The sequence below is a fragment of the Eptesicus fuscus genome, chromosome 4 (genome assembly GCF_027574615.1).
Source record: "Eptesicus fuscus isolate TK198812 chromosome 4, DD_ASM_mEF_20220401, whole genome shotgun sequence".
Taxonomy (NCBI): Eukaryota; Metazoa; Chordata; class Mammalia; order Chiroptera; family Vespertilionidae; genus Eptesicus; species Eptesicus fuscus.
The window spans coordinates 104,596,502-104,611,535 of record NC_072476.1 but is presented as its reverse complement, the minus strand read 5'-3'; the positions used below and the strand labels follow the sequence as shown (position 1 = coordinate 104,611,535).

The 15,034-nt window shown below is 41.4% G+C and overlaps 1 protein-coding gene and 1 pseudogene across 1 annotated transcript in view; both read right to left on the bottom strand.

Moving 5' to 3' along the window:
* The window catches only part of PLCXD3 (phosphatidylinositol specific phospholipase C X domain containing 3), a 124,024-nt gene that overhangs the window by 52,389 nt on the left and 56,601 nt on the right, over window positions 1–15,034 (bottom strand). The gene's annotated exons all lie outside the window — the stretch shown is intronic.
* On the bottom strand, window positions 6,269–6,761 carry LOC114227800 (BCL2/adenovirus E1B 19 kDa protein-interacting protein 3-like; annotated as a pseudogene).

Genomic DNA, 15,034 nt, shown 5'->3' with positions numbered 1-15,034 from the left:
ACCAGCTCACTCTGCATTCTCCCTCTCCTCTGGGCATCCGTCAGATTGGACCCTTCTGAGCATAGTCACGTGGAATCCGAGGTTGTTCACACCATGCTGCTAAGCCAACGACAACACCATCAGAGCCTTCTGATGGCAACACAACATCAGTGAGGGCAGCTTCCAAAAACAAAAGGTTCTGAAACTGGGAAGAATCTATATCCAAAATGTGAAGATTTAAGAAGACCAGTTGTCGGGTAATTAGAAAGAGCAGCAGACCCCGCTGCTCCCCTAGAGCAGGGGTACTGAACCAGTGGTAATTCTGACCCAGGGGACATTTGACAACATATGGACACCGTTTGTGTTGTTATCACTGAATGGCTGCTGGCAGCTAGTGGGTAGAGGCCAGGGATGCTGGTGAATATCCTACAACGCACCAGGCAGCTCCCACAGTGAAGAGTCAACCGGCCCCAAATATCCATGGGAACAAGGTTGAGAAAGTCTGTTCTAGTGGAAACTATGCAGGCAGATAAAGTCATTTCCAAAGGTAGAAACCACACACTCTGAATTGCCGCCCTCTGCCTGTAGTACACACATTTCTCACACCTATAATCACCTCTCACACTTCCCATGCTGCCATTCTCCTCTGAAGCTGTTTTAAACACTTATAGCAGCTGAAAATTATCACACATGAAGCACTGCTTCTGAGTTTGCTTGAAACCCAACGGAATATGTGGCTTTGGTACTGGTTTTTACTAATCGCTTGATTTTCACTTCAAAATGTCTTTCATTGGTTCTGACAAGTTCTCAAGATAAATCTTTCAGGCTAAAATTAAACCATCCAGATAGGTACCTTTTATTCATTGATTTCTCACTCTACTCCAGAGGCCCCTGTGTGGCACAGGTTTTATGGGGACAAGATTTATCTAGCTGTCATTTATTAAATAAACTGACTGTGTGCAAAGCACTGTGATGAGAGATGTGTATGTGGTGAGAAGAGATGGGGGTTAGGGAGATTGAGATAACAGCACTTATCAGGTAAGGGAAGAGAAGAGGGGTCCCTTCTATCAATATTTCTTAGGCCTTACCTCCTTCTCTGTAGTATTAAGCATTTGGTAAGTATGGAGTATCTATTATATGGGTCAGGAATATGGAAACAAAATAGTATACAAGACTCATCTAGGCTCTGTCCTTGTGGAGTTCATATCATAGTGGAGAGAAATAGGCAACAAAAACCACCACTCTCAGAACGTGTGATAAATGCTATGATAAATTATATGTGATACCTTTTGATAAAACAGTAGTTCAGTCCTGCTCTATAAGATCTTCTAGTGATCATCAATAACCAAAGCTGAAGAGCAAGAATAAAAGCCCAAACACATGTAATCATTACGTTTGTTTATTCCTTTTTAATGTTAAGGTGCCTATGGATCACTTGAGGACCTTTCAAATCTCTGTGTTTCCACATTCGTAATGACCATTCTACCAAAGGCAGTGAGTCAGAGAGAAGGTGAATCAAGGATGGCTGAGTAAGAAAAATGAAAGGTGGTGCCCATGAAAGCAGTGTGGCAAAGATTAGGGAGAAAATGGCATATTTTGTCAGTGACGTTGGCCTGGGCTGTTTTAGTAGAGCCTAGAGAGGAACTCAACAGGGACATGTGTATTGACGAGTAATCCAGAAGAGAACCAGAAGAAGACCATGCTCCTCCTGGTACTCGGCTCTGCCTCAACTTCCAATGGGTCAGGACAGCCCTAGACGCAGAGGACAAGTCTGGACCTAACAGACAATTGTGCTTTGTATAGGAGGAAACAAAAGAATCTGATTTGCACAGCAGACTGTCTGGTTCTTCCCTATTTGCTGCCCCCAAAGATGCTCAATGAGCTTGAAAGAAGAGGACTCGCAAGAGTCTGTAGTAGCGTATGGCCCAGGGTCCTACAGCTGCTCAAGATGTGTCACTCTCCCTTTGCTTGCTGGACTGCAGCTACACGAGCCTTCTTTCTGCTTATCAAATACACCAAGCTCATCCCAACATAGCCCTTGTGCTTGCTATTCCCATTGCCAGCAACGCTCTGCCCCTAGTGGTTTGCATGGCTGGCACCTTTTCGTTCAAGTGTCAGCTTGAATGTCACTTTCTTAAGTAAATCTTCCTGTATCTAAAGTAGCTAATTCATCCCACCCTCCTGGCTATCTATCAGTCCCTATCACATGATCAAGTTTTATTTTTTTCATGGTATGTATCTCTAGCTTCAACTTTCATTTTATTGAATTGCTTATTTGCTTATTGTCTATCTATTCTCACTAGAATTTAAATTCCATGAGAATTAGAATCAAATTATTGCTCACCACCATACTCCCAACAAAAGACACAATGATTGGCATATAAAAGATGCTCAATAAATATTTCTGTAGGACATAATATCTTTCCATCTCTCTAAACCTCAATATCCTCATCTGTAAATGGGTGTGATAATGCTATCTATATATAAAGATTATAAAATAAAATCTATAATAAGCACTAAACAAGTTTCACAGAAAGTACTTGATAAATACTAGCTTTTATTATCACTATTATTATTTTTGCATTATTAACTCTGAGAACTAATTGCCTGACACAAAGTAGGTTATCACCAAATATTGGCTGAATGAATTAATGAAAGTTATAAACACTATAGTTTCCATAATTTCTGAGAATTACTCAATGAAAATATAGCCATAGTATCCAACAGTGCTTTAGATAGATAAAGTGTTTTAGAGTCTCTTTCTTTTTTATTCCCTGGCTCTAAGTTGCCTCTTCTGTACCAGATGCAACAACACCAAGACCCACCATCTCTGGAAGGCTTTGATCCTTATGCACATGTCACTCCAGATTTTTAGCACAAGTATAGGGTGTCCTGATATCCAGAGACAGACAGACTACCACAGCTTTCCCTCAACCCAGGCCATCTGTAGGGGGTGCAAGTGTAGGACAGCTCTTCCCTTGGTAGTTTTATACTTGGGACAGGTTACTTAAAACTGAGCATCAAGGGCAACTAGTGACAAGCCAAGTAGACTCAATCATGTCTAGGCAATGTACCTCAGAGGGAAAGGAAAAAAGTTGACAAGAGAGATGTGGTTGACACACAGCCCAGTCTTTCCTACCCCTCTTTAGAAGCTAGTGGTTTAAGACTCTGATATTTTATTATTAGTATTACACTTTGCATTCAACACTATTTTGTATTACTTTCAGGTGTACCACACAGTGGATAGACAATCATATAGGTTACAAGGTGTTCCCTTCAATATATCCAGTACCCACCTGGCAACACACATAATTATTACAATATTATTGACTATACTAGAAGCCTGGTACATGAAATTTGTGCACCGAAAGGGGGAGGCCCTCAGCCCAGCCTACACCTTCTTGAAATCCGGGACCCCTCAGGGGATGTCCAACTGCCGGTTTAGGCCTGATCCCATTGAAGATCAGGCCTAAACCGGCAGTCGGACATCCCTCTCGCAATCCAGGACTGCTGGCCCCTAACTGCTTGCCTGCTTGCCTGATCGCCCCTAACCACTATGCCTGCCTGCCTGCCTGATCACCCCTAACCACTCGCCTGCCTGCCTGATCGCCCCTAACCCCTCTGCCTGCCTGATCATCCCTCACCACCTCTGCCTGCCTGATCACCTCTAACCATTCGCCTGCCTGCCTGATCACCCCTAAGCACTCTGCCTGCCTAATCACCTCTAACCGCCTCTGCCTGCCTGTCTGATTGCCCCTAACCGTCTCTGCCTGCCTGATAACCCCTAACCACTCTGCCTGCTTCCCTGATCATCCCTAACTGCTTGTCTGCCTAATTGATTGCCCCTAACCACTCACTGGGGGGCAGCTGGCCAGGGTGAGGGGCTGTGGCCATTCTGGTCTCTGCTCGTTCTGGTCATTCCACTGTTTTGGTCACTGGGCTTTTATTATATAGGATTGCCTATGCTGTACTTTACAACCCTGTGACTGTTTTGTAACTGCCAATTTGTACTTCTTAATTCCTTCACCTTTTCCATCCAGCCCCCCAACCTCCTTTCCCTTTGGCATCCATCAATCTGTTCTTTGTATTATGAATCTGTTTCTATTTTGTCTGTTCCTTTATTCTTTAGATTTCACATGTAAGTAAAATCACATGGTATTTATGGTGCTGATATATTTTATTATTTTTTAAATGTCATCTCCTTCCCCTGGTTTCTCCACTAGAACCTCTATGTAGGGGCAGCATGCAAAGCTTGGGGCAGCCTTGAATATCTGTAAAAACAGGAGCAGCTCTGATTCTCTGGGCAGACCGAATGAATGGCCTGGGGAAGAGAAGGAGCAGATTAGATAAAACCAAATCCATATCACTAAAACCAACTATTCTGAAAGAAAAGAAGAAAACCTCTATTGTGTTTTTCCTCTAAGAAGAAAACATATGAAACATGGCAAATAAACAGTCCAATTATTATATTCTCTTAAATTCAAGAGCCAGAAGGCTTTGGAAGCTGATTTAGCTTTGTTCTTGCATGTCTGGCAGTATTGGCTTTCCTTTTATAAATAATGAAAATCTGAAATAACACTACATTACCCTTAATCATGTTTGTGCTACAGAAAGAACATCTACTTGAAATATAAGCCTTTGATTCTATGATGCCCTCACAAAACACCACTTCTTGCCAACAGCTGGATCTTTTTTTTTATCAAACAAATGTTTGCAGCATGGGGATTATTTCTCCCTTTGGTCTTTCTTCCAATCTCTCTTTCACTTCCTCCAGCCTTGGGACTTGAGATCTGTATATGTTGAGAACAGCTTATCTCCTCTTGTTTTCAATCTCATGGCAAAGCTGGGATAATAAGCAATATCTGTGGATCAGGGGCACATATACAGACTCATTTCTAAAAAATAGAATTATTAGACCTAAAAAGATTCTGAATAGCATCACCTTAACACTACAGGAAATTGTGTCCCATAAATCCAAGAACATGCACTTGCATTACATTCCAAACAAACATTCCCAAACCACTCGCTTCAAAGTACACATTTATATAAAGCATTGCTTCTTGCAGTTATGTTGGTGATACAGAGCATCAATCATGGAGATATTCTCTCTCTCTCTCTCTCTCTCTCTCTCTCTCTCTCTCTCTCTCTCTCTTATTTCTCTTACTTTAAAATGAAAAACACATGAATCTACATTGTATCTAGAAGGGGTAATGGCTGTTGCTGTTTGTGAAGGTAAAAAGTTATGCACTGACATTAAAATATATTAATTGAATACTTAAGAATTAATTAAGTATTTAATAGGTACCTAGTTGACGTCCTGCCCTATGCTAGTCCTGGATGTTAGAGAAGACAGTGATTCTCTGACATTTAAGACATTCTTTAGTCTCTCGTGGTACAAACAAGACAGCAAAGGAAATGTTGGGAGCAATGATACCACAGACTCACTCAGGGACTGGTGGTCTTGCTCTCCACCAACTCTACCCTACCCCCTTTTCTACACGACAGAATATATGTTGTTTTTATTGGCTGAAAAACAAATGTGATAATATTAAGGGATAGTTTAAAAATAAAAAATGTGCAATTTTCATACCCTCTATCCATTTACCCACACATCCTTTGAGTTTGGGTCCATATGCATTCATATTTTACATAGTTAGATCAGTATATACCAAATACATTAAATTATGTCATCAATGATTTTCTATAGTATTACAGTCTGCAGTTTAAATGACTGCATTATATTGTATAGACTAATAAATTCTTTAATGATTCCATTGTTGTGTCTTGTGTTTTTTTCCTTGTTTTATTTTTTAATAACTATAGATTTAAGCTTAGGGAAGCTTGCCTTTGTCTTGAAAAAGAAAACAAAATAGCAAAGTTTTCATATCATTTGCTAACCTGACCTTGTTTTAAGACAGAGATGTAGTTATCTTGCAAGAGCAACAGTTATACCATGAATGGTACAGGTCTAAGTCTGATGAAAGTAAAAGGAGACAATAGCATTGTGGGAAGAATTATTATCTGCTGGTGCCATTTGCGGAGAAGAAGCCCTTGCAAATGTCTAAATAACACTAAACTCTGTTAAAGTGTCTTATAGGCCAAAAAGGGAATGAGGTTTGAATAAAGTCCTGGATTTGAGAGTTACTGGAGCTTGGATATGTAAAAATAGGGTTGTAGGGTGGATCATGCTTACAATGGTCCCAAGTTTGAATCAACTACAATGACAACACACCACTTCTAGGGTCCCATGCTCTTCCAGGGGCTTAGGTGCTAACAGAAGTGCATGCCATCATTTTCCAAAGTAGATGCCTATTCCCAGAGCCAGAACATGAGAGGAAGAGAGATAGAGGAAACCTTAAGCAATTCTGCAGAGAAATCCCCTTTCTCGTGGCTCCTCTTTTGCTCGTGCTGAAAGAAATAACATTGAGGGGGCCTGCAGTGGAACTCCTTAGGTAGAACATCTCCAGGCTCACTGGACCGGTCGGACACCCTGTCTACACTTTTCTTCAAAGCATCATCTTCTTTCTCTCCTTCTACAACTTCTGATGGAGCTATGGTCCCTGCTACTGTGCATTTCTACATCAAACATAATTTCCATGCTCCTCTGGGGGAGAGCTGCCACCGTGAGAACCGTCTTGTGAACTATTCTTCCTGATTCTTGTTGTGCATCCAAAAGAATCTTCTCCGTGTCTCCAAGTGGATAGAAGATGAGTAACAGAGCTGTTTCAGCCCCTCCCTTTCCCCCCATTGCCAGGATCATTGCCATTGTTGCTGCTCATGGTGAGGTCAGCTGGCGGGGTCAAGGCTGTGCCCTTCCTCACAGGGGTGGCAGCTGCTCTATTAAATGTGATGACACTGTTGGCTGTTGGAAGAGCTATGGCCGCAGCTGGACTGACTCCTGTGCTCGGGCAGCAACGCAGTTTTGCTTCTTTAAAATATTCTTAGTGGATCAGCTGAATTAGCTTCTTGGCTATAAACGTCTTTCTATTTTTATAATTAGTTCAGGTAACAGTCATCTTGCCTTTGGGGTGGGAGGATATAAGCATCACTATGAGTAGTCTTTGAGTCTAAGCAGAGTGCATTTGCTTCTGCACTTCACAACATGGTAAACAGATTTTTTTAAAAAATCTCCTACTACAAAAAATACATGAACATATATCTTTAAAACATTTTATTTTAAAAATGCACAGATGAGCTAGTAAGAATATAAGGAAAATCTCCAACATGCAAAACCTAACCAAAGAGCAGACAGAATCTAGTACGCTAAGTTAGCCCTGAAGCCTTGGATGTCATGAGGATAGTAAACAATATAAAAACCTAGGGCTTTGGATTTTTTCGGCCTGAACAAGCAGTGTTCACATAAAGCTAAGACCTCCCCAAGGGCTATAGTATAACCTCCTACTCTCAATAAAAGTGAGGCTTCTCTACACCAAGGGAGTTGGAAAGCAATTTTTCTGTCTTGGCCTGGCTCTAGATTGGGGCTGGTAGGTGGAAAGAGGGAGTAGGAATTACCTTTGGTGGGGGAAAAAGTATCCAACTGGGAAATGGTACACTGTGACTTAATTGTTTGGAGGATTTAAGATATCTGTATGGTGGTTATGAGGGTGATTATTATATTTTTATTCTGTCAGTGTTTATGTCCTTCACATTTCTGAGTCAAAGGAAAAAAAACAGAAGTAGCCTATGACAAATAAAAGATTTACTTTCAGATTATAAAACATTTAAGGTATGGCTAATTAATGCCAATTAAGATCTCCACCCTCTCATATTGAACTATAATCCTGTTTTTCTACACTTTAAAAAAAAAGAATATTTCAATTCAAGAAATCCTAGAAGTTATATATTTCATCATGGCAGGTGGCTGAGTTCAGTAAATAATTGCCAGGATGCTTTGCCTAAGATTAACCAATATTGTGTGTCTTCTTGGAATAGATCCAAAACAGGCTTTCCACTTAATAAGCCTTTAAAAAAAAAAAAAAAGTTCTTCATTTTTTAAAATATATTTTTATTGATTTCAGAGAGGAAGGGAGAGGGAGAGAGAGATAGAAACATCAATGATGAGAGAGTATCATTGATTGGCTGCCTCCTGTACACTCCACACTGGGGACTGAGCCTGCAACCCAGATATATGCCCTGACCGGGAATCAAACCACCGTGAACTCCTGATTCATAGGTCGATGCTCAACCACTGAGCCATGCCGACCACTTGATACACTCTTGAAGACAACATCCATCTTGGATCTAAATCAGAAAACCTATCAACAAGTGGTTCTTTGGAGTTGGGGCAGAATTTACTGGCAGATCCATATTTCATTCAACTATTCAATTCGTACTGACCATGCCCATCTCTGAATTCTTAGAGCATGTATACCCCCTAATCACACACTTAGTTCTCCTCTGCATTTGATAGGTATGTAGAGTAGCACTTCAACGAGACCCAAAGCTCCCAAAGAAGAGATTTGTTTTTGCAGTCCCTACACTGTCAAGCACATTTGCAGCTGGAAGGAATATTATCTGCTTTAAACCTGTCAACTTACATTTGAGGCAACTAGTCCTATGAAGTGACTATCTGTCAGAGTATCACCAGAAAACCATTGTCACAATCCAGTTGGGATAATTCAAGGAGAGTTTATTTCTAATGAGACCATGTGGATGGGGTATAGAAGGACCATAGATTATAATATATTGTCTCAAGCCCAGTAACAACAAAGGATAAGGATACAGAAAGAAGCTTCTGTGAAAGGACTCACCCGTCCCAAAACAAGCTCAGAGAGAGATCCCGGGCAATGCACTCCGACATCACTTTCCTATATCCACTCAAAGTACCTCCATTGGTCAAACCCATTTGTAAGTTTGAGAACACGGAACCCCGTTAATGAATTCTATAACAGTCAGCCACCTGGAGCCAAGGGCAAGGTAAAGGACAGTGGGGAGATATGGAGGTAAAAGAAGTAATATCTAGGACATATAGCTTTAGCTGGAGTCGAGTTCTCCTGTTTCTAAGTCCACTATCAACCAAAATATAACTCTTCTCATATTGCTCAAAACGCCTAATGAGTTGAGTTCAACTGAATTGAATGAAAACTCCTCAACAAGAAGGAATCTCTGGGCACCTAATGTTGAGTCAGGGCCCAAAGAGGGTGGTTCTCAGACCTTTCAGAATTAGAATCAGATCCAAGAGCTGTACTCAGAAGCAGATGGGAAGCCAGAGTAGTGCCCAGGGCCAAGTGAGTAGAGTGTTCCAAACAACAAGATCCATTCAGCATCCTCTTTTGCTAAACAGTGACATGACCAAGCATATGGCAGACCAGATACTCTGTGAAGTGTAGGACCACAGCCAAAGACAGATTTGGTCTTGTTTAAGGGACATGCTAGTTTTCAGATTTTTTTAGTTAACTCTGTGAAGCATATCTCCATGTCAGGAGAGATCTGGTAGGTGAAGAAGTTCAAGAATTGTTGGTGTATTTTGGTCCACACCTAAGATCCCTGCCTCAGTAAGAGGTAGAACTGAACTCCAGAAGAAAAGAGTAGATGCACACCTCTTTGTGGGCTTGAAGGCAGCTCTCCTAAACCTTCACTATAGCAAAATCCCCAAAATACCAATTAATCCAATATGAACAACAGCCACTTCCTTGGACCAATCATCAGACAGAGAACACTGACACACATGTACAGGACAAGAACAAAGGTGGGATATTTCAGGATGACATAGGAGATGTTTTCTAGACTTCTCTCTTTCCTTCTCAAATCTGTAGATAACACTAATGGTATCCATTTTCCTTTGTGGACATACCTTGCTGGGCAATTATGATAATCAAGTGAAATGGTGAAATAGCACTTTATAAACTCTAGGGCTCTCTACATATGACATTTGTTATTATTACCCACTGTGGGCTACCTAAGGGTCCCAGGAAGGAATACCCATTTCCACCACTTAGGGTGGTTACCATCCAGGGAGATGGTTTCATGGCTAATGCCTGCATTACAAAGAGAGTTTCCCATTGCAGTGGGTGGATAAGGTCATAGAGTGTGTCTTCTCAAGACCCCCCGCTGAATTCCTGGGTCAGGTTCCTCCTTCCCAAACCAGGAAACAGTACCTAGAACCAGGTGATGACACTTGGCTCAATACCAAGCGAAGGGCTCAGGGTACTGTTTGATCAGACTGTGAAAAAGTACTCCCTTGTCTTTTGTTCTATTTGGTGAGGCAAGAAGACAGAGCTGGTGGCTGAAGAATCAATAGGAGAGGGGCAATCAGGCCTCTGAGAAATCCTTGGAGACATCCCAAGGGAAGGGAAAAAAAAATCCTGGAATAGAGTAACACATTAATATTAACTACTCTCTGATTAACAGCTAATTGTTGCAAAAGAGTTTACCGACCTTTTCCCTGACAATTAGGAGAGCTGTCAGGCTGTGGCACAGACCTGTGCTGTATAAGCCTGCAATGACTTGACTTCTCCAAGGAGGCCATGGCTACCTGGGTAAGGTAACCATGGGTACTTAGAAAGCACAGCCAAGGAAACTTGCCCACAGTGCAGCCTCATCTTGTGCACATGTCAGACTGGCTGAGCAGGCTGAGAAGGTTTTTGGAGATCAGGATATGTGGGATTGAGGAAAGAGAATATCCTCAGGTGTTGTTTCAGCTCACTACTTACTAATAGTTTGCTATATCTGTGTATTGGTTTTCAGAATTCAAATGGCATGGTAAGGTGTCCGAATCTAAGCTCTATCAAACAATTAGACAACAAATGTAATTGCCTCTTTATTATGAAAAAAGAAAATTGTCCAGAATGGCTTGGAATAGTCTCTTCAAACTGAAATGTAGGTAGATGACAGTGTGGTGTTCTACAAGCCAATTCTTAAGCACGGTATGTGTTTCTAGGACATCAATTTTATTTGATATATTTATTTGAAGGAGGAAGAGATTATTTTTGTACCACACACACAAAGGAGAAGAGGACAAATTTTTCTTTTGATTTTAAGATAAAACATGAGGAGTCAAAGACTTTCTCCCTGTGGCAAGTGACTCTGGACAGACCCATGCACCCCTGCTTGGGTGCTGCAAATATAGCCATTACAATTACTTGGGTAGAAAATTCTAAGGAATTCTGGTTATGTACAGCCCTATGTGGAAGCAAAGCAACAGGCAGTGAAAAGAACTTGGAAGGTCTTTTATAAACCTAGAAGTTGACAAAATATACATATGTTACATTAATTTTTTTGGTAAAATTTACTCAATATTTAACATGCACCAGGCAACATCCTAGACACAGAGCCAAACACAAAGTTGAATACTACATAACCTCATTCACAAGTCCTCCAGGTTATGAATTAAACTAGATTAATGGTTCCTAAAGTAGAAGTAATATCTTCTTATTCCCCTTCTTCTTCCTGCCACCCCCACAAAAAACATCTTCCACCCCAGCTTCCAACTGAAAACCATCCCCTCATAAATTATCCAAACCTTTTGTTACTCCAGCAGTGACAATGAATCAGCCACCATTTTCTAAAAGAATATGACCCCCAAATATTTTGTCATTCCCTATGATTCACCATGAAATGGTAAATCATTACACCCCCAAAGATTACACTGTTTATCATAAAAGACTCCTTGTGTGAGGAGAGCAATAGAGTTAGAAGGAGGCCAAGGTTGAGCCACAGGCAACAGAGTTCTAGGTCTTGCCATCTCGGAGGAATGACTCAGGCTGCAGTCCTTGATGGGTGGACAGTAGGTCTTAATGTAATGATCAGTTCCCTCTTCTCTCCTGTGTAGACTAGAAACAGAAAAGTTGGAAGTTTGGCAGGAGAAGAGTTGGGAAGTAATCATTTTGAGAGAAATGCCCTGATGGGTCCTCAGGGAGAGAAACAATGGGAAATGCAGCCGGCAGCAAGGGTCCCTCCCTTCCCGAGTCTGCTCAAGATTCTGCAGCCACAAGTCTCCCCCAAATCAGATAAAACTCCCTGTCCTCAGGGATAAAACTCCCTACTGTCAGGTTTAATGATAACAAAAGAATAACACAAAAAATTAGGGCCTATGTCCTATACAGTACATTCATTGTTTAGAATAATTTCCTGGAATATTAGAATCAAAGAGCCAGAGCAAAATCCTCACCTTTTTTTGAATAATATAATCTTATTACCCACAAAATCGTTCCACATCGACAGTCATATGGAGAGAATGACATGGATTCCGGAATTCAATTGCCCTGTTCCACTACTTCTCAGCTAAGTGACAACAGGTTAAATGACTTCATCGTGTTGTGCCTCAGTTTCCTTCACTGTGAAATGGGGAAGATACCATTAACCAACCTCACTCAATTAAATGTGGTAATGCTTATAAAGTATGTGGCACAGTGCTGACATGACAAAAGAATCCACTATTGTGACTATAGTCAGGAAATTATTTCTCTGCTCTTCCTCAGCACACCCCTTTAGAAGCTAAATATTCCAAGTTAGTGGTACCTGGAACTGTTCTTCCTTTTTTATTGCTCCCTTAATTATTTCTTTTAATTATTCTGTGTCAAATGTGTAATTGCTATAATATGCTCAAATTTTTTTCAAAAAGTGTAGGGGGTATAAATTATAAATAAAAATAAAGACTATGGTTATACCTATACTAGAGGCCCGATGCATGAAGATTCGTGCAAGAATGGGCCTTCCTTCCCCTGGCTGCCGGGCACCACCTTCGCTCTGGCCGGAGCCACCTTTTTGCTCTGGCCCGGAGCTGCCTTTCTGCCTTCCCATGCTGCCCAGAGGCAGGGAGTGGCTGGGGCAATGCAGAAAGCCTGCATCATCACCATGGTGATGATGCAAGCGTCCCGCCCCCAGCCATGCAGCACCTGCATATGTAAATTAACCCAGCATCTTTGTTGGGTTAATTTGCATACTCACTCCTGATTGGCTGGTGGGCATTGTGAAGGTATGGTCAATTGGCATCTTACTCTTTTATTAGTGTAGATTATTTCATTTATGAGCTTTAAAATGGACTTCTCTTTATATCTAATTCCTATCCATAGAACAAGAAGAAACTTTTGGATGTATATTAATTAGAGGTTATAACAAAAGGGAATAGAAGAAAACATATGCATCACTAAATGTGACATACTTAATCTATTGTCTGTTTGAGTCTTCCTCAGCCCCAACGTACACATCTTTTATTTATGTTTTTAATTGATTTTTAGAGAAAGGAAAGGAGTAAGAGAGAGAAATATCAGTTGGTTGCCTCCTACATGTGATCCAACTGGGGATGGAACCCAGCACCTTTTGGTGTACAGGACAATGCTCCAACCAACTGAGCCACACTAGCCAAGGCAAATGTACACATCTTTTAGAGTGGTATAGCTACTATGGAAATCCTAGCCCAAGCTATGCAACAATCTACAGATCTATTGGCACAAATTCAGTGTTCCTCATCCTCTTAAACAGCCAACTTCAAGGTTATGATAATCACATTTTCTTTTAGGAATGTAAAGGGTAACAAGAAAAGACGCAAAGGAATTAACCTGGATGTGCCTACCTACCAAACTCCTTCCCTTGCTAGTCAGCCAACAGGTTAGATCTCTTGGGCTGGGCTTCTGCCAAACCTACAGTGCTTAGCAATCCAATCCCTGCTGCTCCTCTGTGGCAAGCAGCCCCTGCAGTTCTCAGGAGAGAATTTATATTTACACAGCAGGATAATTACAGACAACAGGCCAGGCCATGGAACCCAGATACAAAATGACATTATTCGTCTTGTTAGTCTTGCCCCCACCCCCTAATTTTGTCACACCACCTCTACATTGTCAGCAAGTTATTGGTTGTTTCCACTATATTAACTCAGGCAGCTTCTCTGCAATCATGTGACCAGTTAAGTCCATTATGTGAGGCTAAGGTAATCAAGTCATACTAGCCATTAAGTTCACAGATGGAGCATTTCCCCTGAATTCTCTGTGTGTGTGTGTACACACACACACACACACACACACACATACACACACACACACACACTGAGTGGCCAGATTATTATGATCTCTGAATGCATGATAATCTGGCCACTCAGTGTATTCCTATATAATAAAAGGCTAATATGCAAATTGTCCCCTCAACCAGGAGTTCGACCAGCAGGCAGGCCAGCCAACCGCCCATGTCCCCTCCCCCTGGCCAGGTTGGCCGGACCCCACCCATGCACGAATTCATGCACTGGGCCTCTAAAATATATATATTTTACACACACACACACACACACACACACACACACACACACACACACACATATCAGAGAGAAAGGGAGGGGAGAGGGAGGGGGGATAGAAACATCAATGATGAGAGAGAATCATTGATCAGCTGCCTCCTGCACGTCCCCCACCCAGGACCTTTCAGTCCACAGGTCAACAATCTATCCACCAAGCCAGTCTGGCTAGAGCTGTGTGGGTTTTGTTTGTGTTTGTTTGTTTTTCAATTGAATCCTATACACCAAGTAGTCCCCTGATCTTCTTCCGCTCTCCTAAAGTGAAGCAAAGATCTTTCCAGCAACCATATCTGGTATCCTAGAGAAGTCATTTTCCAGTAACATGACAATGGGAAAGTATGCCTGACACTGCGCATCTCTTTCATAACATTTGTCAGAGCACATTGCTCAGTTCCTAAACCCTTGCTAATGGTATCCTGGAACTTATTTCTAAAATATAAGTAATTTGAGGTTGGTAAGCCCATGAACTATATTTCTTTTGATAGTCTAGGGCCGTGGTCGGCAAACTGCAGCTCACGAGCCACATGCGGCTCTTGGGCCCCTTGAGTGTGGCTATTCCACAAAATACCACAGGCCTGGGTGAGTCTATTTTGAAGAAGTGGTATTATAAAAAGTTTAAGTTTTAAAAATGTGGCTCTCAAAAGAAATTTCAATTGTTGTACTGTTGATATTTGGTTCTGTTGACTAATGAGTTTGCCGACCACTGGTCTAGGGAGTTATAGGGTGAGATGTTTAGCAGATATTTAAAAACAAAAACTAGTTGGCAGAAACCAGATGGAAGGAAAACTTAAATATAGGGTGTTCCCCCCAAAAATGTATATACACACTTAA